Genomic DNA, 26,585 nt, shown 5'->3' on the forward strand with positions numbered 1-26,585 from the left:
CATGTCTGATTTTTCAATAATCCATATTTGCACCAATGAAATACTCTTCTTCCTCCCCCGAGTAATCATAAATAACTAATTACAAATCTATGATTTCTATTCTCTATAAAGAACCAGAAATGCCTTGCTTACGTATCATTGGGAAGTGCATTAACATAAATACGGCAGTAAGAAGAGGTAATACAAAAGTGTGTAAACTATAAAAACGAGTCAAGGTAGATTGTCCCACACTAGCACTTCCGCGTAATAACTCTACCAAAGAAGACCCTATTACTGGAATAGCTTTCGGTACACCTGTTACAATTTTGACTGCTCAATAACCAATTTGGTCCCGAGGTAAGGAATAACCAGTTACACCAAAGGATACGGTCAATACAGCTAGAACCACACCTGTAACCTAACAACCCGAAATGCTATGGTTTGTTGACTTTCTAGTATGCGCCCAGAGGAAAGGTAGTTAGCTAGTTTACTACGTTGAGATGGCACTCGAAAGAAGAGGAAGTTGACTAGGGAAGGGTTCATCCTTTAGCACTCACAAACGGGCGAGATGGAAATTCTTTTTCTTCTATTTATATAGAGTACTGAAAAGAAGGACTCCATCTACCTGACAATCCCAAGTACATGCATGTATTTAGTAACGGCCTAACTTAAGTTCTAGGGGGTCGGGTCGTTACAAACATTCTCTACCACTGATAGATAGTGATAGATCTCTATCACTGTTTATCAATTATTCAAAGTAATAGAGCTTTATCACTGATAGATAGTAGAACTCTACCACTCTATCACTTTATTATTCTTTATTTTTGAATTGTTGTTGTGTAGATAGATAGTTTTTTATGTGACTATGTATGGATGTGAACATTTCTCTACTACTGATAGACAATGATAGACATCTATCACTGTCTATTAGCTATACAAAGTGATAGAGCTCTATCACTGATAGATAGTGGTAGAGTTATATCACTTTCGATCAGTGATAGGCAGTGATATAGTTCTATCACTGATCAATCTGTGAAGGGTTATCACACTATTGATTGGTTAATATGGACACAAAAATATATCTGTTAGTGAGAAGAGTACAGTTGTCGATCTTTAGTGGAGTGCCCGACAGTTAACAGATGGTGGATCCCGTGACTAAAGAGTTTAGACAGTTATTCACGTACCGTTGGAGCTTCAAGCTACAGGTCCATAAGGTCCCCTTGGTAGCTCAATGGATTCAAGTTGAGAATCAGATTTTGGGGTTGATTTGAAGTGTTCAAATTAGCAAGAGGAAATTCAATTATATATGATATAATTGGTGTGATGTATGGGATATATCAAGTGGAGAAATTATGTAAATATGATTTACATTAAGTATCATAAAATAGAAAAAGAACTATGGTTTATATGTTTCATGAGATGAAATATTAAAACTCTAGGTTATAAATATAATATGGTAAGTTGATTATCATTTATTTATAATATATTAATTATATATAATTAATTTCTTTTTCTTTAATAACCGATTGAGTGAAAGGTTATTGGTGGTTTTATGGTAACCGTGAGATAAAAGGAAAATGGTTTTCCTAAATTTAGAGGACTTACTTCATTCGAAAAGAACTCACGGATAAGCTATCAAGTGAAAGAGTTTCACTAAGCGATAGCCGAGAGCCTACACGATCAGCTAAGTGATCGCTTACCTTTGACTAAATGATCGTGGATCTTTGACTATACGATAGTCATTCAGCTGATTGTAGCTACACGATCGAGTGGCTAAATCTATATGATAGGCTACCGTTTACTAAACGATCGAGCACATCGTCTATATGATAGATAGTGTATTATCTCCCACTTGCTCGATCGTAGACTTCCAGTCTCTTCCTCAAGCCAAGATCATACAGAGCCCACAACTTCTAGATTATCACACCGAGAATACCAAGTTAACCATTGTGGTGGTGTCCTCACTCAGTTCGTGAATCGAGTGGAACTTGATTGGTTTCGAGGAGCTGTTGGCCATTCGTTGTGCTCATGCTGTGGGTCATGGTGTTCCGATCGTTGCGTTCGAGTGTTGCTGTGGACACATTTGGACTTATCGAGGGATTCGTGAAGAATGGTTCTTCAAAGGTATGCATCCTCTATCTCTTATCATCGTTTAGCATGATGTAATTTCTATTTGTGCATGACCTGTTAGTTTCCATTTTAGACTGTTGTGTTCAATTCGAATGGAATTTGGAACGATCCCTTCCGCTGCTCATGGAAATCCTCGTGCTTGATTTCCTTTAGTTCGACAAACTTGTTCGTATTTGGACTTGATTAAATGTCCAATAACCCAACTTTTTACTTTTCGATGATTACTCATTCTCAATTCGAGAGAACATGTATGCTCGCTTGCATATTTCGTCACTTTGAAGGAATCACTTTATTTCATATATATATATATATATTTTTTTTTTGCATAGACCCTCCACTTTCATTCCTCCATTGAACATCGGATAATTAGTAAGCTCTTTGTTGACTTTTTTACATGGCAGTCAATGTTCTTTCTTATTGCAAGCATCGATAATTTAATTGATAAATCATATTTCGAAAAGAAAATTTGACCGACCTTTATATCCTCGTCATTCAGACAGTCATGAGGTATTGTGATGAGGTCGTCATACGATGTGCCCTCTAATGGTCTGGGTATATCTACAAATGGTTATGTTGGAATGGTGGAATGCATTTGAACCGAAGGCATCACAACTGGTGGGACAGGAGCAGGTGGGATTGGAACATGGATGTAAGGTGTTGGAGAAGTTTGTGGTTCTGAAGATTGTCCATATCCATGTTCAATATTGAACTGTGAAGTATATCTGGGTTCACTGTTGTGACCAAACCAAGTTTCACTTCGGTCATTCCCCCAAGTTACATGGTTCAATATGATTATTCAGTGAAGAAATGGTGTGAATATTACGTGTTGGAATGGTTGCAAACCCACAGTTTTGACTAGTTGAAATGGGTTGATCAGTTGGATTACAATGCTGGTACAAATTGTCTATGTGTACTCCATGACTTTCGCAAGGTGTAACTGATACAAATAATGGCATCTAGGATGCATCACTGCCTTCTAAAAAAAGCTAAGATCTTCATCGTCGATTATGTCAATCGGGGAACTAGGACCAATAAATTGTAACAAAATTTGATGTGTATATCAAACATATTCGAATCGATATTCAATCGTTGGTGCATCATACTCACTAATTCACTGAATGTTATATCATTTCTAACTTTTAGACCTTTCATATGACCTTCAATATAATTCCTTCCAAACTCATCCCCATCCCCACCAAATCGTACAAAGATGTGAAACAGCGTCATTGATCTACAATGGGATAAACAAATCTTAAGCAAATATTGTAATTATGACTGACAGTATATATATTTATTACACGACTGTATAATAATTTATAAACAATCGTTCATAAATTTATATACGATCGCATATACAATACTAAATATACGATCATTTATAAATTACTATACAATCATTTATAAATTACTTTAAGATCGTTTATAAATTACTACACGTCGTTTATAAATTAGTATACGATCGTTTATATCTACACTTATTATGAAAGTGATTTGGGATAAGAAATATTGTAGAATATCACTTATATTCTCTTCATTTCTGAATCTGACGATGAAAGCGATCAACGAAGATGTTGGACTAAAACTTTGAGAGAACACTCCGAGAGAACAATGTTATTCAATGCTATTGATAGAATATTGGCTAGGAATAAATGTTTGGGTGAAATGCTGGTATTGTATTGAATATAAAGAAGAAGATGGAAGCCTTTAGTGGGAAGACTTTTTAAAATTAAGGGTAATTTTAAAATTTTGCATGGACAAAAGGTTACCGGTAGAAAAGAAGTCATTGGTAAAAAAGTTATTTTGCCTTTGGGTCATTTTGTGAAATTTTCATGGAAAAAGAGAAGCAAAACGGAGGGCAAAGAAATTGTTGAGTTCTCTTTGATACCGGAAGGAGTAATAGCCAACATCTTGTCACTGACGGCTCCATCGGATGGCTGCAGTCATCGACGGTTTCCTGGACTTTCCATGCAGCGGCCCAGTCAGCTATCACCTGGGAGAGGTCCTTCCTTCCGATTATAACGTTTTGATCTCTCGAACGAAACCTGATGATCTGAGTTTTGATCCGATCTCCAGTTCCAAGAAGGATATTTTCTTCTCCCTTTGCAATACTCCGCTGCTCATTGATGACGCCAACAAGGTAACTTCCCGATTCCCCCAATTTCTTTAGGTCATTGCCTCGCATTTCAAGTTCCTCTAACAAGACTTTTAGAAATTATCTTTAAGAAGGTTAACACGAATATCATTTTCATTGAATATATTTGAAATTTTGAATCCAGTTCTGTTATGATCGCATTTTATTCTTGTTGGTGTGTGAAGTTTGAGAAAATTTTGAAATTCTCCTTACGACAGTTCTAGCTTCTTATTATCTATGTCCTGTTGAAAAGATTCTTTTTCTCATTCTAGGTACTTGCCTTCGAAATTTTATCCTCTTTCACAATACATCAGCAATTGGACAACAATTAGTTAACATTTTTAACCTTGAGTCAAGCTCTAAGTTTTAGCCTCAAAACTTACGCCTTCACTGAACCATAAGAGGATTATGCCTTTGTGATAATGGACCGAGGCTTAAAATCTCCACACATCGTCTAATGATAAAAAATAATAGTGATTTGCCTAATTATTCAAAAATATCAAGACTTGAATTGTGACAATTTGAAGTAGGACTACTTTTTATGTTGTAACAAAAATTTATAGTATAAAATAATTGTATTAATAATATAAAGTAATAGTGATGATAAAGATATCCTTTTAGAATTTTTGATTAAGTGAAAATTGTAGGGGTGAATTTTCTTTTTACTTTTATATGATCATCATGTTTAGTAGTACTCAATCATACCAATTTACAATTTGTAAAATATTTTTAAATCACTATTTGAGGTTTACGCCTAATACTGCGTAAAGACGTATGCCTTCCTCTTGACAAGAGGAAAAGCTTCGAGCTGCTTTTTGCTTTTGAAACATTGGAAATTAGTGGGTGAGTGGTAATTGAAATCCAAAAATATTGGATAATATTTTTTCATTGTATGCACAATTATACCAGTCCTATTCACAAAAGATCAAAATGCCATGATTTATATCATTATATGTACATTTTTGTCACTTTGTTGAATCAGCAGTCGTGTTGTCTTGCACTCTCTCTTTGTATGCTCATAAATTGACTAGGTTCTTCAATATTTCGTATGTGGCAGAGCTTTTCATTGGACAAATGGAGTGGTAAGAAATGCATAATGCTTGGAGCAAGGGACCTTGTCGAGTGTTGGGAGTGCTACCTGTTGAAATTATATTTTAGTCCTAAGGGTATTTTTGTCTTTTATCAGTCTAGGGTTTCTCATTGTTTGATTATTTATACCTGTTCCTGTATTGTGTACTGTGTATCTGAATTAAAAATAAAAAACTCTTATCATGGTTTTTTCTCCCTGGTCTAGATTTTTCTACGTAATTCTGGTGTTTTTTTTTTCTTCCCTAACTTTTTCAAGATGGTATCAGAGCATGGTGATGAGAACATCGATAGAATAGAAGAGATTCAGTCATCGACTCTAGTAGGGGATGGAACTCCAAGAGAAAATTCTAACAGTACTGAAATTAGGGCTACCGTTGACCAATATCTACGGTCATTAATTGGACCGATTCAGATCCAACCAACCCTAATCGATCCAGCCCGTCACTGCCGTCGGAGGACCTTCGTCGTTACCATCGACGACTTCAAACACACTGGCGTAGCTGCCGTCGAGACTCGACCATCCGTCACTAGTCCAGTCCAGATACGAGTGCCTGCCTTCGACGTCTTCCTTGTTCCAGCCACCGAGTTAAACCGATCGCAACCCAGATTGCAACCCAGATCCATTCCAAATCCCGCCGGCGAAACATTTCCAAGTCATTCGTCTTCCCATCCTCCGGTTTTTTCCCTTCCGGCGTTACTCAATTCCTCCTACCCTCCGAACACACCCGATCTACTGATCTATCATAACCCATGTATCTTCCAAGCCCTCCGAACATGCCCGATATGTCAGTCTAACCAGAACCCACAAAATCACTTGAATCAGCCGGTCCAGCCAAACACAGTCCAGCCGAACCCGGTCCAATCAAACCCCTTTACAACAAATACTTATCTCCCGCTGTTTGCCCTCTGGTCAGCCAGTTCCTCCCATTGGTTTTCCCACACTGACAGAAATGATATCTTCAGGGATCTATGAGCAGAAACACCTACAATGATTCATAGTGGGACTGTTAGTGTTCACAGCAACTAGCAAATCTTCAGCAGCAAATTTCTGCACTTGGGGCAGCGTTAGATCTTCGGCCAATCCATCAACAGATTTTCTACTAGATACATACCCGGGGGTTCCGTTATGTTCAGAAACTCCGGTAACTGCTTACCCTACTTTACCTTTCACAAACATTATGTCTTGGGTTTGTAGGCAATTATGCCGAAATTTCTATTGGCAAAAAACTTATTGGACAAAATTACTTTTCTTGGTCATAATTTGTGAGGATGGTTTCTCAAGGGGCGGCACAAGTTCGGGTACCTAACAAGGGAAATACCCAGACCTGGGGATCCTTAAGAACGGATATGGAAGGGGGGATTCCCTATTCGCTCAATTTTAATAAACAGTATGGAGCCTCAGATCGGGAAGCCTCTCCTTTATTCAGCTTTTGCTCGGGATATCTGGGAAGTTGTCCAGAAACTTTATTCAAAGAGGCAGAATGCTTCTCGTCTTTATACCTTGAGAAAACAGGTGCATGAGTGCAAGCAGGGGACACTTGACGTAACATTTTATTTCAATAAATTATCACTGTTGTGGCAAGAGATGGATTTATGTCAGGAAATAGTTTGGAATTGCCCAGTTGACGGGGTTCAGTATTCGAAGATTGAGGAGGATGACCGTGTTTATGATTTTTTTTGTTGGCTTATACTCGAAGTTTGATGGTGTTCAGAGCCGAATTTTGGGATAAAGACCAATGTCGTCCCTGATGGAAGTTTGCTTAGAGGTCATATTGGAAGAAGATTGAACCAGCGCTATGAATGGTACAACGCCTAATACCCTGGACTCTGCTGCATTTGGAGTCAAGTCATTGGGTTTAGAGAATGACAAACAGAATGGAAAGACCCCTTCAATTTGTGAACATTGTAAGAAACCATGGCATACGAAAGATCAGTGCTGGAAATTACATGGCCGACCTCTAAATGGCAAGCAGCGTCCTCCGAACGACAAATCTAAGTCCGGTCGATCCTTCGTTAGTGAAGCAGTTGATGGTGCCCCTCCAGGGACGAGCCAGGTGGATCCAGGTACAGTCGGAATCGACAATTTTGTACAGTCAGGTATTCCCCATTCCTTTAGTTTCTTTGTTGAGGGAGATGAATCCTGGATCCTTGATTCCAGAGCAACGGACCATCTAACTGGATCATCTGACCAATTTTTCTCCTATTATCCAAGTGCTGGAAATGAGAGAATAAGAATTGCAGGTGGGTCATTTGCCCCCGTTGCAGGAAAGGGTCACTTATCCCGAATTCAAGGACCGATTTTACATAATGTCTTACATGTGCCAAAAATATCGTATAATTTACTATCAATGAGTAAGTTAACCAGAGATTTGAACTACAAAATTGTGTTATCACCAGATAATGTTTTTTTTCAAGACCTGAGCTCGGGGAAGATGATTGGCACTGCCCGACACAATAGGGGGCTCTATTTTCTTTCCGAAGATGCTTCTTTTAGGAGTTTATCTAGCACTTGTTTACTGTCTTCTCTTACTATTTCTGAAACTGATTTCTTATTATAGCATTTTCGTCTTGGACATCCAAACTTTCATTATATGAAATATCTATTTCCCCATTTATTTCAAAATGTGAATGTGTCATCTTTGTCGTGTGATATTTGTATCCGTGCTAAACAGCCTAGGGCGTCTTTTACCTCACAACCCTACAAACCTTCCCGGCCTTTCCACCTGATACATAGTGATGTTTGGGCCCTTCGAATGTCATAACGGTATCAGGTAAACAGTGGTTTGTTACCTTCATCGATGATTACACCCGTCTTACATAGGTGTTTCTTCTTACAAACAAGTCTGAAGTGACGACGGTCTTTCAACAGTTTTACACCACCGTCGAAACCTAGTTCAATACCAAAATCGCCATTCTTCGAAGTAACAATAGGCGTGAATTTATTAATCAGACCCTTTGTGAGTTCTTAAACTCTAAAGGAATTGTCCACCAAAATTCCTGTGCCTATACACCTCGGCAGAATGGGGTGGCCAAACAGAAAAATCGCCACCTCATTGAAGCAGCTCAATCCCTCATGATACCTACATCCTTACCCTCGTATCTAAGGGGCCATTCTGTTCTTATTGTAACTCATCTCATAAATTAGATGCCCTCCTGTGTGCTCAAATTCCAAACCTCCTTAGAGCATTTTAAAGAATCCATCTCGTCCACTCGCCTTTTCCCTGATGTTCCTCTTAGGGTTTTTGGGTGCACCGTTTTCGTCCATAACCATGGTCCTCACCAAAGTAAATTTGCTCATAGGGCCCAGAAATGTGTCTTTGTTGGGTATCCACTCCATCAACGGGGCTACAAGTGCTTTCAGTCTTCCTCTCGAAAGAATTTTGTCACCATGGACATCACATTTCTAGAGGACAAGCCCTTCTTTCCCATTAGTCCTCTTTAGGGGGAGACTTCGAGTGAAGAGGCTAACACTTCCACCTACTTTATTCCCTTAAACTTGTTTAACGAACCTATCCCTGAAACAAATGAGCCTATCCTCCCTACAAAATAAGTGCCTTGGATAACTTACTATAGGAAGCATCTCCGAAAGGAAATAGTTCCCGAAATTGTTTCTCCTGTTGCTTCGCTAGAAGGTGTTCAAGAGTCAGAATCGGAACCGGATTAGGTTCAAGGTACCCCTAGTCATAATGACAATGAGTATGTTGAAGGTGATATATGGTACTCGGGCGAAGTCAGGGATGATGGCAATGAAATCAGGGATGATGGCAGTAGTGAAGCGCCAAATGGTGCTCAGGGGATTGGAAATGAACAACAGTTGGGTACAAATCAACAGGTTGACAAGATCAATGAGATTGAGGTTGATGCTACCTTCGATTTACCGATAGCTCTGCAAAAAGGTACTAGGTCGTGCACCAAACACTCTATGACAAGCTTCTTGTCTTACAGTAACCTGTCTACGAGATTTAGAGCTTTCACCACCAGCCTGGATAATGTGATAATTCCAAGCAATATGCACAAGGCTCTGGAAATTTTTGAATGGCGATGTGCAATTATGGAGGAAATGCGGGCCCTTGAGACTAATAAAACGTGGGATTTAGTTAGTCTTCCGAGAGGTCACAAAACCGTAGGGTGTAAGTGGGTTTTTACTATCAAATACAAGTCAGATGGAACTCTCGACAAATATAAGACCAGATGGGTTGCAAAAGAATTCACTCAGACATATGGAGTGGATTACTCAAAAACCTTCTCACCTGTGGCAAAACTTAACACTATTCGTGTTCTCCTCTCCGTGACTGTTAATCAAGACTGGCCCCTCCATCAGTTGGATGTGAAAAATGCTTTCCTGAATGGTGAACTGGAAGAAGAGGTTTATATAAGCCCACCTCCAGGTTTTGAAGCACAGTTCAACAATCAGGTGTGCAAATTAAAAAAATGCTTGTATGGCCTAAAGCAGTCCCCTAGAGCTTGGTTCGATCGATTCACCACCTTTGTTAAATCTCAGGGGTTTGTTCAAGGGCATTCAGATCACACCTTGTTCACTAAGAAGTCAGCACCAGGAAAAATAGCAATCTTGATTATCTATGTTGACGATATCATACTGTCAGGAGATGATTCAACAGACATTGACAGGTTGAAACGACGAATGGCAGATGAGTTTGAGATAAAAGATCTCGGTACCTTGACATATTTCCTAGGAATGGAGGTAACAAGATCAACGGAAGGGATCTCAGTGTCTCAGAGGAAATACACACTCGATTTGTTGAGAGAGACTAGAATGACAGGGTGTAAACCTGCAGATACACCTGTAGAAGCCAACCTCAATTTGATAGAGTCAGCAGATGATGTTCCTATAAACAAAGAGAGATCAACGGCTTGTGGGGAAACTGATATATCTGTCACATACCAAACCTGATATATCATATGCAGTTAGCTTGGTCAGTCAGTTCATACAGGCCCCGTATGAAAGACACATGGATCCTGAGGTATCTGAAGTCTTCTCCTAGAAAGGGCTTGGTTTTCAGAAAGCATGATAAAAGGTGTATCAAGGCCTATATAGATTCTGACTGGGCCGGTTCTGTTACAGATAGGAAATCTACCTCAAGATACTGTACTTTTGTGTGGGGAAACTTAGTTACCTGGAGAAGTAAGAAGCAAGGCGTCGTGGCTAGAAGCAGTGCTGAAGCTGAATACAGGGCGATGAGCTTGGGTATATGTGAAGAGATTTGGTTAAAGAAGGTTATAGTAGATCTACATCAAGAAAGTCATGACCCGATGAGACTTTACTACGATAACAAGGTTGCCATAATACTGCAAACAATCCGGTTCAACATGATAGAACCAAACACGTTGAGATTGACTGACACTTCATCAAAGAAAAACTGGATAATGGTAGCATTTGCATTCCTTATTCCGTCTAGTCAACAAGTTGCAGATGTTCTCACCATCATCAATATAGGCTGTTGACAATACTGATATAGTATTTTCTTGGTTTTCCTTACCTAGACAAACTTTTGACACCTGTATTAGCAAGTTGGGTCTCATTGACATCTACGCCCCAACTTGAGGGGGAGTGTTGAAATTATATTTTAGCCCTAAGGGCGTTTTTGTCTTTTATCAGTCTAAGTTTTCTCATTGTTTGGTTATTTATACCTGTTCTTGTACTGTGTATCTGAATTAAAAATAAAAAACTCTTATCGTGGTTTTTTCTCCTTGGTCTAGGGTTTTCCACGTAACTCTGGTGTTTTCATTTCTTCCCTAACTTTTTCAAGAACACCCATATCTTTTCCTATTGGAAATGGAAACCTCATTAGGTGTCAAGGTTATAAGTGTATGAGATTTTCTCAATGCCCAAATCACATTCTTTATTCTGTTTTTTCTCTTCTCTATTCTAACACCTTACCTTTTAATGTGGGCGCGAGAAACAGGTTTGGAGAGGTAGTCGTGCTACTCGAGGTATAGTGGTATAAAATATGTGGAAAGATAAGTTGTGGAATGTTGTCTCCTACAACAACTTATGCTGCTTACTTTGTGTTTAAGATGAAGACACTTAAATATTATGGATCCGATTTTGATCCTATGGAGGCCATATTGGGAATTTTTGGCAATGAATGTCGTATTAAGAATGTTTGTTTGGACCTTTACTAGGAGAACCTGCATTGGTTGCACCAGTTTGGACCGTGGGCAGCGAGAAATCAATGTAAGAATAGAATGTCGGAGATTGAGTAGCCAAGCATGAGATCTGATGGTTGGTTCAAAATTGAGTTAGGAGAGTTTCAAACTTATGGGGAAGATGCCGAAATTGAGGCCATTCTTTGTTTATGGCAGTTGTCCCAAGAGTGGCCTTGTTTAGGGGATAGATATTCGGCCTAAAATTAGCCCTCTGCCTAGATGAACTCTTGAAACCCTTTTGAAGGCATGATATTACCTTAAAGTAGAACCAAAAACCTTACTTTGCATATATAAGAAAGTTTTTTTCTAAAAAAAAAGGAAAAAACCATATACCACCTTTTTGAAAATTTATACGGATCACCCATTTTCTAGACTCAAAATGTCAAATGATCAATTTTTTTAAAATAATGTCAATTGACTCTCTGCTAACATCATCGTCGTATCAGATTACGTAAATTGCCCTCACAAGTGCCTCAAGTTATAAGTCTCGTTCTCGGCTGGTCAAACACTCTCGCTCTCACTTTAAATTTCTCGGTTTGATGTGATTGCTCGTCAGTGTACGAATGATTTGACAATTTTCACGACTGAAGTCTCAAATCAATAATACCTAAATATAATACAATGGTGATTTCTTTAAATTCTAAACTCCATTTCAACGGTGATTACTTCCATAGTTTTCGATGGTGTTTTTGTTGAACGGAGTTTTTTCGAATGAGGATTTCCAAGATAGGGCTTTTTCAAAATGGAACAAGTTTTCTAGAATGGTGTTTCATTATTTGGGTGTTTATTTCATTATTTTTGTTGTGTTATTTCTAGAAAGGTAGGAATTGAGCATTACAAAATTTTGTATTAGGAGAGTGAGAGCGAGAAATCATTTGGGTTTAGAGTTTTGAGAGATTTAAATCGAAGACGGGAGTAAAAAGAGAGAGAGCAAAAGATAGAACAAGAGTGAGAGAGAGCGAGAGCACACTTCAATTGCTTGTACAATTTAATAACAAATGTTCTCTTGTTTTGTAGGATGACAGAAAAGTATCTACTTATTCAACATAGAGGTGATTAGGATGAGAATGAAAGTTCATATGTTACAGGCAAATTGACAAGAATCATTGTGCCTATTACATTGAAGTATGAAGAAGTTAAATCTCACATTACAAGGTTACAAATGTCATTTATTCAGAGTTCGATCTTATATTGAGAGTTAAATATAAAGCTTAAATACAAAGCCCCTCCACAATACATAAGGAACGACGATGATGTTCGCTCCCTTCTGAAAATGGAGGGTTACACTTAAAGAATTACTAAGTGTTAGTAAGTTCTTGACCGAAAACGGTAACTAAATAACTATCGGAATATGAGTTATTCTAGAGATAGTATTTAGTCAAGAATGTCTTACTTTAGTGAAGGAGTATTTAACTGTCCCTCGATAGCACTTATTCTAACTCATTATAGTATTGTTGTAAATAAAATAATGAAATTTGGATATGTTATTACTTTGCTAAAATATGATTTGATTTGAAAGAAATTCACTAATATAATTTGTTTATATTTTCAGAATGACTAGCTCATTAATTCAGTTGTTGGCTTCTGATAAACTTACTAGGGACAATTATGCTACATGAAAATTGGAGTAATATAACATGCAATAGAAGAATTTAGGATCAATAAATACTTAAACTACATTTAATTTGAGTTTTGAACATGCTACTCATGAAGTTTTCAAAAGAGGGTTTGAACATGAAAATACCTTTGTAGTTCTCTTCATTATTTCAATAGAATTTCCACAAATTTGAGCTGGATTCTTCAGATAGACCACCAACAAGATCTCTCAACTATGCTCAAGAAGGAATGTGTGGTGGAAACACTCTAATCAAGATGAATTGAAGATGAACTAGTGAGGGTGGAGTAGGTTTCAGTTTTACAACAGTAAGGATAAAGGACTCAGTCTCCTTCTCTTTTCCATGCATGAAGCTTCATTGTATAGCCTTAAACTATGCATTAGAAGATGGTTGCATGTAGGACAGTTCCTACTTGGTATTGATTGAAGAGTTAACAGTGGAATTTAGTGATAATACACCTTTGTGAAGTTAGTGGATTTTTCCAATTGTTTTGGAAAAAAACCACTAACTCAAAAAAAAAAAAAATCAAAAAATTGATTTTTCATTTTAAATAAAACTATTTTATTTAAAATTTAATTTTATATAATTAATTCAAAATTAATTAATTTAAATATAACTAATTTAATTAATTTAATATCTTAATATTAAATTAATAAAACATCAATTCCACCAATACGATTTAAATTCATATAATCAATATTTAAATCATAATTTAAATAGTAATTGATTCTCCAATCTCATTTTAATTTCGATTAAAATATAGATAAACCCTAAAACTGAATTTGAACATTTCAAATTCATAACCCTAAATTCAAAATTCATCCAATCAATTACTTAATTCATTATTTCAATTTATGAGCTAGTAGAAGAACCTATTGGACCTACAAATCATGAGCTCCAACGATTTGTAATTAATTGCTTAAACTCTTTAAACAAAATTAATTATCTTTCGTTAATCATCAAGACATACCACTATAGATTGATAGTTGCACTCTTCTCCCTATAGATGTATTTTTGTCTATGTTAACCATAATCAGTAAGACGATCATTTACAGGTTGTTCGTATTTACAACTGGGTCAAAATTACCATTTTACCCCTGTAAATACATCCAGTTTCTTAACTTCCCACTGACCCTCTAATGGACAACTAATTCATAATATCTCTTATGAATCATGTCCCTCTATATCATGAGAAGACGAGGTCCCATTTGTTCAAGACTTGGAATCGGCACTTAAAAGAACAACCTATCTGTTAATCTAAAAACGGATATGAGTGAAGTTGTTGGACTACTCTCACTCATGCAGATCAAATGAAAATCCTGAATAAACAAGAACTCATAGCTAGTTCAGGATTTAGATCGAGTTATCCTAAGTTACATTAGTATGAAATAGTCAGTTAACAGTAAACGGTCGTTATAAAGAAAAATGACTATTTCGTGGTCCAGTCTTTATGAAAACTCATTGCATAGGATGCCCTCACTTACATGTCTCTACATGAATGATCTATAAATCACATCATTTGTATTACTTGTACAAAATGGGTCACATCCAATAGTGTTACCAGGATGAGATACTCAATTTCATCCATATACTTATAGACTATTTAGGCTATATACTATTAACTTGATCCTGTTTATGTCACTACGTAAAATCAAAGTATTCATACTATAGTCATGGATATGTTTATTGGATCTTCATAATAGAATATAATATCAACAACTTTATCGAATAAGATACTAAATAATATTTTATTGATAAATAGAATGTTTAACACAAAATTTACGAACAACGAGTTCTAGGACATTTCCAACAATCTCCCACTTGGACTAAAACTCCAGTAAGAATAAATATATACAATTCAATGTTGAGAAACATAAAGGAAAATACAATAAACTAAGGCATCTCTAATACCATAGATATTCTCCCACTTATCCTAGATTTCGTTGCTTGGAGTCCTAGTCTAACCAAGTGGCCCTCGAAGACTTTAGCTGAGAGGACCTTCGTAAATGGATCAACAAGGTTGTCTTCAGGGCTATCTTCGTGACGATCACGTCTCCTTGGTGTACTATCTCTCTGATGAGATGTACTTTCTCTCAATATGTTTTTCACGTTTGTGACTCCTTGGTTCTTTGGAGTTTGCAACAACACCACTATTGTCACAATACAATGTGATGGGTAGGTGCATATCTGGAACTACTTCTAAGTCAACCAAGAATTTTCGTAGCCATACTGTTTATTTAGCGGCTTCACATTAAATCAAATTAATTACTTTTCGTTAACCATTAAGACATACCACTATAGCTCGATAGTTTCACTTTCCTCACTTTCGATGTATTTCTGTCCATGTTAACCATAATCAATAAGACGATCCTTCACAGGTTGTTCGTATTTATAGTTGGGTCAAAATTACCGTTTTATCCATGTAAATACATCTTGTTCCTTAAGTTCCCACTGACCCTATAATAAACAAATGATTCATAATACCACTTATGAATCATGTCCCTCTCTATCATAAGAAGGTGGGGCCCTATTTGTTCATGACTTGGAATCAACATTTAAAGAACAACCTATCTGCTAACCTAAAAATGGGTAGGAGTGAATTCCATCTTGCAGGGCTATATCCCCAGCTATTTATCCGGTCTTATCCCTAAAATGGAAGGTTTATTGAGCAGTGTTATTGGACTACTCTCACCCATGCAGATCAAAGAACAATCCCGAATAAACAGGAGTTCATAGCTAGCTCAGGATTAAGATCGAGTTATCCTAGGTTACTTTAGTATAAAATAGTCAGTTTTAACAATAAACGGTTGTTATAAAGAAAAGTGACTATCTCATGGTCCAGTCTTTATGCAAACTCATTGCATAGGATACCCTCACTCACATATCTCTACATGAATGATATGTGAATCACATCATTTGTATTACCTATACAAAATGGGTCGCATCCAATAGTGTTACTAGGATGAGATACCCAATTTCATCTATATACTTATAGACCATTTAGGCTATATACTAACTTGATCCAGTTTATGTCACTACATAAAGTTAAAGTATTCATACTATAGCCATGGATATGTTTATTGTATTTTCATAATAGAATGAAATATCAACAACTTTATCAAATAAGATATTCAATAATATTTTATTGATAAATAGAATGTAACACAAAATTTTCGAATTTTAAGTTCTAGGACGTTCCCAACAGAAATCGAATTTGAATACGATAGTGGTAATAAATGATTTAAGGTTCGTTTTAACTGAGGAATGTCCTCCAAATCCTAGCTTAAATGCAAACTGAACTGTTCGGGAAGTATATGACAAGTAAATAAAGGAAAATGAAAAAGCACGAGCCTATATTCTTGCCAGCATATCTAATGTTTTGGCTAAGAAACACGATCGCATGCATACCGCTAAAGAGGTTATGGAATCTTTGCGGAAGATGTTTGGACAGCTGTCCTTCTCCCTTAGACATGATGCCATCAAATATTTTTATAACTACCATATGAAAGAAGGGTCTCCGTTAGAGAACACGTCTTGGACATGATGGTCTATTTCAATGTGGCATAAGTAAATGAAGCTGTCATAGACGAGAAAAGTCAGGTAAGTTCTATTCTAGAGTCTCTTCTGAAGAGCTTCTTACAGTTTTGCACCAATACGATGATGAACAAAATAGAATACAACTTGACCACTCTTCTCAATGAGCTATAGACTTTTGAGTCCCTTTTGAAAACTAAGGAATTGGAAGCAGAGGTAAATGTTGCCACTGGAGATAGAAGAGGATCGTCCTCTTAGATAAAGTTTGATTCTTCTTCATCTGTTAACAAAGTCTTTAGATGAAAAAGAGTAAAGGGAAAAGAAAAACTCCCACTGACCTCAAAGGCAAAGCTAAAGTTGCAGACAAAGGAAAGTATTTCTTCTGCAACGAAGATAGGCACTGGAAGAGAAACTACCCAAAGTAACTTGCGGAAAAGAAAGCAGAAAAAGCAAAACAATGAAATTAGTTTCTGAAGGATGCTTTCATGAGAAGAGATAACTCTCGGGGTTGTGAACAAGGGAGGTTATCTCAAACAAATCAGTGGGAGTTCCTGAAGTTCTAATCAAAATATGGATCTATGTACTTCTTGTTAATGTAATAAAAAGTTTTGTATCTATCTTTTGTAAGAACATTTGTACAAAAGTATCTTTTGTCATAAATAAAGTGTTCATTAACAAAAGAAGTATCTTTATTTGTTCTATTATAAAACAACTTCTATGTTAAAACCAACCAAGGCGAATGCCATTTTAAAATATTCAGATATTTAAAATGGCTAAAAAACAAAAGGAAGGGTTTCTTCAAAGTACTTATCTTTTGTAAATTAAAAATTTGGTCACATAAGTCTTATTGGAATTAAGAAGAAGGTTAAAAGTGGTCATCTAAATAAGTTAGAAGACAACCTTTTAACACTATGTGTGTCTTATCTTGGAGATAAGATGTAACGCCCCATATTTTGTTAGTAATGTAATTTCAGTAATTTCCTTTAATTGGGGGCATTTTTGGAATTTTTGACTTTTAAGCGTAATTACGGGAATTTAATTATTAACATTGGAAAATTATTTACGTTGGGAATGAATGGCAGAAGTTAATTTTTTTTCTTTTTTGAAAGGGAGGGAATTTAAAGAATTTATGTGGATTAAGAAATAAAATAAAATAAAATATATTTTGTTTTTATTCTTATTCTTATTCTTTCATTTTCTTTTTCTTTTTTTCTCTTTCTTTTTCTTTTTCTTTTTCTCTCTCAATTCCCTTTCTTTTTCCTCGTGCGCCTCCCTAACCGAAACCCCCCTTCGCGTCTCTTCCTCACCCTTTCGAAAGACCAGAACCCCTCTGAAACTGTTTGTCGTTCGATCGAGCCCAGCACCCATAAGCCGCCGCCCCTGATCCGCGAGCAGCGTGTGCTATCAGCCGCCTCAGTTGCCGATATGCACTACAGTCGCGCTGCTGCATACCTCCTCCACCGTGTGCCCCTCTGTGCGTCGACGCGACCAGATCCACCTCGTCGTCCGCGTTCATTCAGTGCCACCCAGCCTTGTCACCGTCTTAGGTTCCATCAGATCTGTTTAGGTTAGATTTGATGTCTTAAAGAGGAATTATCACCCTGTGCAAGAAGGTTTGAGCATGATTGGTAAGTTATTCGTGAATTTTTTCTTTGGGTTGTTGTTCTACCTCGCTTACCAGATAAGGTTGACTTGAATTTAATGTTTACCCATAATAGTTGGTCCTAGATTTTAATTTAAGAAGTGCTAAGAATGTTTTCTAGAAGATTTGAAGTGATTTCGACAAGTGTTGGTAAGTTTTTAGGTTAGATTGGTTGAGTTTCGAAGGTTTTTGTTTGTCCATTAAATTTTTGGATTTCCTTTTGGTTGATATCTATTATATTTGGAATTTAGATACAATATTGGAGTAGTTTGAAGTGCGCAACATGATGTTTAGCGAGTTCGAGTTCGTTCCCGACAAGAAATTTGGTAACATTTGTGGTTCTTGAGGTTGATCTTCCGACACCCACTAATGATTGGATTAAGTATTGACTTGACTATTATACTTAGAAGGTTTAAGGTCGTTTTCCATCAGAATTAGAGGTTGTTCTTCTTTGTGGAATTTAGTGGAGATTTTGGAGCTAAAGCTTGAAAGTGACCGTTGATCAAGCCACACTTTAGGTAAATTATTTTGGGGTTGATTGTATGAATTGATGGGTGGAATCAGGCCTTAGTGTGAATTAAATGTTGGGTTTATGTTGTAGGTTTAATTTGAGTTTCATTATCGAGTAGTTACTTTGAGGGAAATATTTGGACTTGCGATTTAAGGTAAATAATCTTACTACTAGAAATTTCCCACGGGCCAGGCACTAGATATATGCTAGCATCATAATTTGAGAGCATGACAGACTCATAGTATAGTATAATCGATGTATGTTTTCATATGAGGATCTGAAAGATTAAATGCGCATATAGATACCTGAATGCTAGCATGAGATAATAGTTGATTCCATGAGATTGTATTTGATCTGAGGATATTGAGACGTATACGTATGTTATAGAGTCATGATGATGAGATGTATATATATGTTGTAGAACTATGATGTTGAGATGTATATGTATGTTATAAAATCATATTATGATACTTGTATGTTGAGATTGTTATAGTGTCCTCACTGATTAGTTAGATGCCCACGAAATGTTGTGTTTTCTTCAGGATTCACTAGAGGTCGTGGTTTCCTTCGGGATTCACCAGAGGTTATGAGTCCTACGGGATTTACTAAAGGTAGTGAGTATACTTAACTACAATCAGAACAAAATCAGTTATTCATGTATGAGTCCCATGAGGACTAAAGGAGTATTTATGTTCCACCAGAGGTAGGCATCTAGAGGACATAGATGTCTAGCTTGACCCCAGTAGTGGGGTTACTTACTGAGAACTTTTATACTCATTCTTTCTCATGTTGTTTCAAGTAAGGATAGAGATGCACCGGCGACTGATAAGAGGAATCATTGATCGAGCCACCGGGGACTAGTTTACATGCTTCCGCTCATATTTTAATGTTTATATTATGTTTTACATTTTCAGTTTTGAGATTTGAGACTACCGTTTAAGTTTTATTTTTAGAATTATTTGTTTCTTTTCATGATTCATGGGTACCCTATCCTTTGAATTTAAGTATTTGAATTTAATGCAAATCTTTTTAGTTATCTAATTTATTTAGCATTTATTTCATTATAAAAAGAATGTCGTTTTAACTTACATGCATGCATGCGTTAGTAATGGCCTAGCTTTAGTCCTGAGGGGTTCATTTATTTAGTATTTATTTCATTATAAAAAGAATGTCATTGTAACTTACATGTAAGCATGCGTTAGTAATGGTCTAACTTGAGTCCTAGGGGGTCGGGTCGTTACATAAGATGACCAAAAGATTTTAAAGCGCCAAAATAACCCTTAGAGCTCGAACATTCAGATCTATATGGTCCGATGAATATCAAGGCACAAAGAGAGTTTTCATATTTCATCGGTCTTTATGATGATTATTCAAAGTAAAGTTATATTTACCTAAATCATAAGTTTAAAATACTTGAAAAGTTCAAGGTGTATTAAACCTTATTAGGTAAAATAATTAAGACATTTCAATCAGATCGAGGTAAAAAAATATAGAGAAGCTAAAATTTCCAAGACTATTTGATAGAATTTGGAATCCAGTAACAGTTCTCTACACCTAGTGCCTCGGCAGGACGGTGTATCAGGAAGAAAAACAGAACCTTGTTAGACATGGTTTGGTTGTTAGATGAGCCTTTTACTCAGTTGCCTAAATTGTTTTGGGGATACACAGTAGTGACTGTAATGACTGTTATATACTCTTTTGAACATCATTCCATTAAGAAGTTTTTGAAACTCCATATGAGATGTGGAGAGGGTCATAAAGTTTGTTTATGACAAGTAAAGGATGTTTACATATTTCATAAATTTTGAAAAAGGTCGACACATATGTTAGTGTTGAACCTTAAGGATTTGGAACATTGTTTAAACAGTATGTCTATCTGTAGGCTACCCAAAAGCAGTATACTTTTTCAACTCAGGAGAAAATCAAGTATTTATAATTGACAAATGTTGGTTTACATAAAGAAGTACACATGAGAGATCATAAAATATTGTATCAAGTTTCCATAATAGTGAAAGAATATTATGTTGACCCTGAAACAACAGTTGTTAAGATAGGTCAGGTGCATCTTACTCAAAGAGTTGAGAGTACCTTGATGTAGTGAGAGGATTGTGTGACAGCCTAATCATAACATGAGTTTACTCGAAACTCGAGCCACTAATATTTGATGTTGGCATCAAGAAGCAAAAGGTTGTGGGTATAAGATGCCTTTTCCATTTATTGACAATTAAGAAGCTCACTGTATACTGATTATTTATAGCGATCCTTTCGACTAAAGTGTTCGATGGTTACTAGTGGGACTAGGACTACGAGGGAGGTTAAAACAAGGGTAAGTGGGAGAAAAATTGAGTATCTGATGTCCTCGTTTATTGTGTTTATTCTCTCATTACTCAACATTGTATATATTTGTATCTGATGCCATAAAACTCGTGGTTTGTAAACAATAAACATATTTTGTTATCAATAAAGATGTTATTGAAGTTTGATTCAATAAAGTAGTTATTAAATATATGAATTGCTCATTTCGTTTTAGAAATAAATCCAATAAACTTAAGATCCATAGCTATTACATGAGTACTTAAACTTTATGTGGAGACATAAGAGTGGATCAAGTTCGGGTAGATTTCTAAAAGGATCTATAGTATACGAATAAAGTTAGGTACCTTATTTTGGAAATACTATCGGATGCGGCCCACTTTGTAGATGTTACAAATGTTGTAAAGTGTTATAAACGAAGTGATACTAATTCGTTCATGTGGAGACATGAGGAGTGAGGGCATCTTATGTAAGAGTTTTCATAAGATCGGACCAAGAAATAAGTCACTCTTACTTTATAACACTATTTACTGTTTAAGAATGACTTTCAAAGTGATGACCTAGGTAATTTAACCTTAATCCAAAGCCAACTATAAACTCCTGTTTATTCGGGATTATCCTTAGATTTGCATGGGTGAGGGTTGACTCAACGTCACCGACTCAATAAGCCTTCCATTTTAGGGGTAAGACTGGGTAGATAGGTAGGGACATAGGGTGTAAGATGGAACTCACTCCTACACACTTTTAGGGATAGTAGAGAGATTGTTCTCTTAAATGCTGACTTCGGGTCTTAAACATGAGGCCTCACCCTCTCATTGGCCTGAGAGGGACTCGATTTGATGATTGGATCTCAAACCAATTATTCATTAGAGGATCAGTGGAATCTCGAGGATAAAACAGCTATTGACCCAGCCGTTATTACGATCAACCTGTGAATGATTAACTTACTAATTATGGTTATATCAAGTAGGCATAATAGATCTATAGTGAGGGGAGTGCAACTACTGGGTTTAGTGGAGTGACCCGGTAGTAACGAATGGTGGTTGATTAAGTTAAAGAATTTAGTTGGTTAATCTCGGATCGTTGGAGCCCATGATCTGTAGGTCTATTAGGTCCCCTACTAGCTCACAAACAGAATAACGTGATAAGTGAGTTTGAAACATTCAAATATAAATTAAGAAAATTAGTAATTATATGCGATATAATTACTCGTTACTGAATTAAATGAAATTGGAGAATTTTTTTATATTTAAATTTTATTTAAATATCAAATTACATGAACAGAGATTCGTGGTTGTAGAATTGATATGTAATTAATTTAATATTTGATATTAAATTAATATAATTAATTAAATCAATTAAATTTAAAAATTGAAAATTTGAATTTTGTGAGAATTCAAATTTAGAAAATCAGTTTTGTTTAATTTATTTTTTGAAAAATTAGATTAAAATTTAATTTCAATAAAAATTGAATTAATTGATTTTAAATCCATTTTAAATCAAATGATTTTGAAAATATAAAAATGGTTTTTCTAAATTAGTGGATTTATCCCACTTTTGCTTTTGAATTTGAGTCAAAGTCCACTTACAAACTTGAAGCAAGTGTTGTCTTCATTTGATGAAGATTCTCAGCATGCTCAAAATGATTCAAACACACAAGATTAGGATGAGAAATGAGCATGCAAAAATGGTTTGTTGGTTTTTTTTTTCTTTTCTAAAGAGTTCTTCAGCTTAGGTGTTCTTCTCCTCCCAAATTCTCTTGACTTAGTTCATTTTGAGTCTCACAACTCAATCTAAGGTCCAAGAGAATAGTAGGGAAGATCTTTTGTTGGTCTACTACACATTTGGACTGGAATTTGGAGTTGAATTCGTAGATATAGGGAGTTCTACAAAGGTATTTTTGAAACCCTTTTCATATTGTATAAACATACTTAATTTTTTGTTAAAATTATTGAATTATAGTGCTTAATGATCTTGAATTCTTCCGCTGTTAGCTTGATACTTCCAACAATAAACTCTCTCAATTTTAATTAGTTGACATTTCAAATTTATTAATCATTTATCTTTTCATTCATAATTCCTTTCAAATTTCCTTAAAAATCTCAACCATTAATATACTCTCTCAAAACTCTCATAAGTTTATATTGGGAGAGTTGAAGACCTTTATTTTTTCAAAACTAAAACCCTTCCTGTTTCTTCATAAATATATTACTTATGGTAGGTTAGATTCGTTTTAAGTTGAATTCTTTTCCGCTCTCTAAATCTCTCTCAACTCTTAGATTTTCATCTATATTTTGTATGGCTTCACAAGTCCAAGTGAAATCCAAGTTTGATTATCAATTACTAGAGCAGAGATCATTTTCTCAACTCAATCCAGTTGCTTCAAAGTTTTAGGTTTTTTGGTTCAAATTCTTTTACCTTCTTCTAAAAAAAAATCATTTCATATTATTAATTATTTAATACCTTAACATCTAAGATTTTTTTATATTTTCATACTTATAATATCAATATGTCTACTAGAAAATATGAATCTGGATATAAAAAGCTAAAGAAGAAAAGAAAAGTTGAAAAATTGATTAAATCTCAAAAAGGTGCTTTCGATAAATTTGTTATATGAAGTAAAAGTAATAAACCTGATGAAATAATAGAAGAAATGATAGATACAAACAAATCGAAAGATGAAACAAAAATAGTAGATTACTATATGGTTGAAAATGAAGCATGTAATCAAATAAACTTGAATGGAAAAAAAAATTAGAGAGTGAGGAGGAAAGTGAAAAAAGAGAAAATAATGATGATATTAGTAATGATAATGAAATATGTATGGTGCATTCTGAATATATTATATATGATCCAGGAAGATGAAAAAATTTTTTATTATAAATTAATTGACTTATTAGTAGAAAAATGTCTCATTAGAGAGTCATTTAATTTTTCCAAAAGATGAAAATTCTAGACATTATTCTAATATTCATTATACTAAAAAAAATTGTCTAATGGCGAAAAACATGACAAAAATTGGCTAGTTTACTCAATCGATAAATTGTTTTTGTTGTAAGTTATTTGGTACTAAATCTAATACAATTCAATTGGCTAATGGAGTTAATGATTGGAAAAATCCCTTAAAAGTCATGAAATTAACGAAGGAGTTATTGATTACTTTTGCTATATTATAGGTCAAGCAATTTCTTCATGTAAAAATAGATTTAAACAATTTCAAGTATGCAAAAATATCTTTAACTGCTTATTTGATATGAAAATTTTAAAGTCACTAGATGATCATAATTTCAAAAGATATTGTATTAATCTTGAAAATACAGTAAAACATGATACATTTTCTGACATTAACGGTTTAGATTTATTTTTTGAATTAAAAATAGAAAGAGAAGTCTTGCAAAATGAAATTGATTGTCCTATTAAAATATTAAATTATATAAAAAAAAAAGGTAAATATTTTTCCAAATGCATATAATATTTATAGAATATTATTAACAATATCAATAACAATTACTTCCAGCTTTTCTAAATTAAAATTAATTAAATTTTATTTAAGGTCAACCATGTCGCAATAAATAGTAAATGGATTGGCCATATTATCCATTCAAAAGAATATATTAATGAACTTAGATTATCAAGATTTAATACATAATTTTGCATCTCAAAAAGCAATAAAAATAAATTTTAGATAATATTTTCTATATGAAGGCCTCTCTATCAAAGTTTTGCCTAAGGCCTCATATGATCTCGAGTCACCCTTGTTCTTTTGTTATCCCTTTGCGCTTTTCGACGGATATTTCTCATCTTCATTGCCTGCTATCCCATATATATATATATATATATATATATATATACACATATGGGTATTTGACTCACCAACATGAGTTCAGTTGAGTTTGTATAATATACCAACTCAATGTTTGGCCCACCAACTTTAAATGTTGGTGGAATTGAATTGCTATATTTTATCAATTCACCACAATTCTCTCTTCTTCCAATGTTTTCAATTGTGTCACTCGTTGGTCACCGTCGATGATTATCGTTACCACACTCCGAGAACTAACTCGGGCTCTAACAACCACCTCTGATGATAACTCCAATGACCAATTTCAGCCTCTGGCAACACCTCTGATGACAGCTTTGATGACCTAACTCAAACGACAATCTTCGTGTGACCAACTTCGATGGCCAATTTTGTCCGACAACCACCTTTAATAAACAAACTCTGATGACCAACTCCGACGACCAATTTTTTCAGACAACCACCCAAACAAACTCTGATGACCAACTCCGACTACAAAACTCCGACGAAAATCACCTTCGATGATCAACTTTGATGACCATCTTTGAGCAAGCAACTCCGACAACCAACTCCGAGCTTCGACAATTACCTCTGGCAACAAAACTCTGGCAACCAACTTGAATACCACCTTCATGCGACCAATTTTGAACTCCGACGAAAATCATCTTCAACGATCAACTTCGACGACCACCTTCGCGCGACCAACTCTAATGACCACCTTCGAGCTCCGAAAACCACCTCCGACGACAAACTCCAACGACAACACCAATACCACCTTCATGCGACCAACTTTATGCTCCAACAACCACCTCCAACTATAAACTCCAACGCGAATCATCTTCGATAATCAACTTCGACAACACTTTCAACTATTATAAGATCGATGACTCTTAAAGTATGTTATAGGATTGTTGAATATATAAATAATAATATTTTATCCACATTAAGTGCAATATTTATATGTAGAAATTTGTAAAATATATATATATAATGGAGATTTTTTTCCTTAAACATTTTCTGGCAGTAACTAGCGAAAAATGGAGATTTGTTCTTCGATTATCCTCTAAATTTGAAGAAATTGAAAGTAAAATTATTGAAGAAATGTGGTGCCATTCCATTGGATGTCAAGATGATGGGGATATTCAATTAAAAAAATCATGATAAAGTAAAAATAGAGAGCAACAACAGGAAGAAGAAAAATGATATAATGGAGAAAAATTAAGAATCAAAAGTTTCGATTTCTCTTTCCCATTTTAGTTAACTATATTCATGTAAGAAATGTAGTGGGTTAATTGTTGCTCATTACCCAAAAAAATAAAAAAAATTAAACTTTAAAAAAATAAAAAAAATTGCAATCCATATTGTATTTAACACAAAGATGGATAAAGTTTTGTCTCCCCAATCCCAACAAAACAAACTTGAAAATATAGAGGATCCAAATAGTATTTTAATGAGCAATCATTTAATATATATTTTATTATTGGATTAACAAAGAAGCTTTGGTGCACTTTAATTGAATGGATTGAATCATTGGTGTTGATATGTTATAGATCTTGACATTGGACAAATATGTTGGAAATATATATTTATATATAAATAAAATGTGGAGACTAAACTATATCTAAAATTCTCACTTCCACAAGTTAGAGTAAAAAAGATTAACAATCATAAAA

At 35.2% G+C, this 26,585-nt stretch overlaps 1 long non-coding RNA gene and 1 pseudogene across 1 annotated transcript; both read left to right on the forward strand.

Annotated features, from left to right (window-relative positions):
* The first annotated feature begins 2,673 nt into the window (after positions 1–2,673).
* LOC120071988 overlaps positions 2,674–26,585 on the forward strand; it is a 29,746-nt pseudogene continuing 5,834 nt past the window's right edge.
* LOC120070590 lies at positions 17,849–19,775 on the forward strand. Its single transcript, XR_005479992.1, has 2 exons — positions 17,849–18,275; positions 19,343–19,775. It is a non-coding gene; the product is annotated as an uncharacterized LOC120070590 (long non-coding RNA).

This window comes from Benincasa hispida, chromosome 2 (genome assembly GCF_009727055.1).
Source record: "Benincasa hispida cultivar B227 chromosome 2, ASM972705v1, whole genome shotgun sequence".
NCBI lineage: Eukaryota > Viridiplantae > Streptophyta > Magnoliopsida > Cucurbitales > Cucurbitaceae > Benincasa > Benincasa hispida.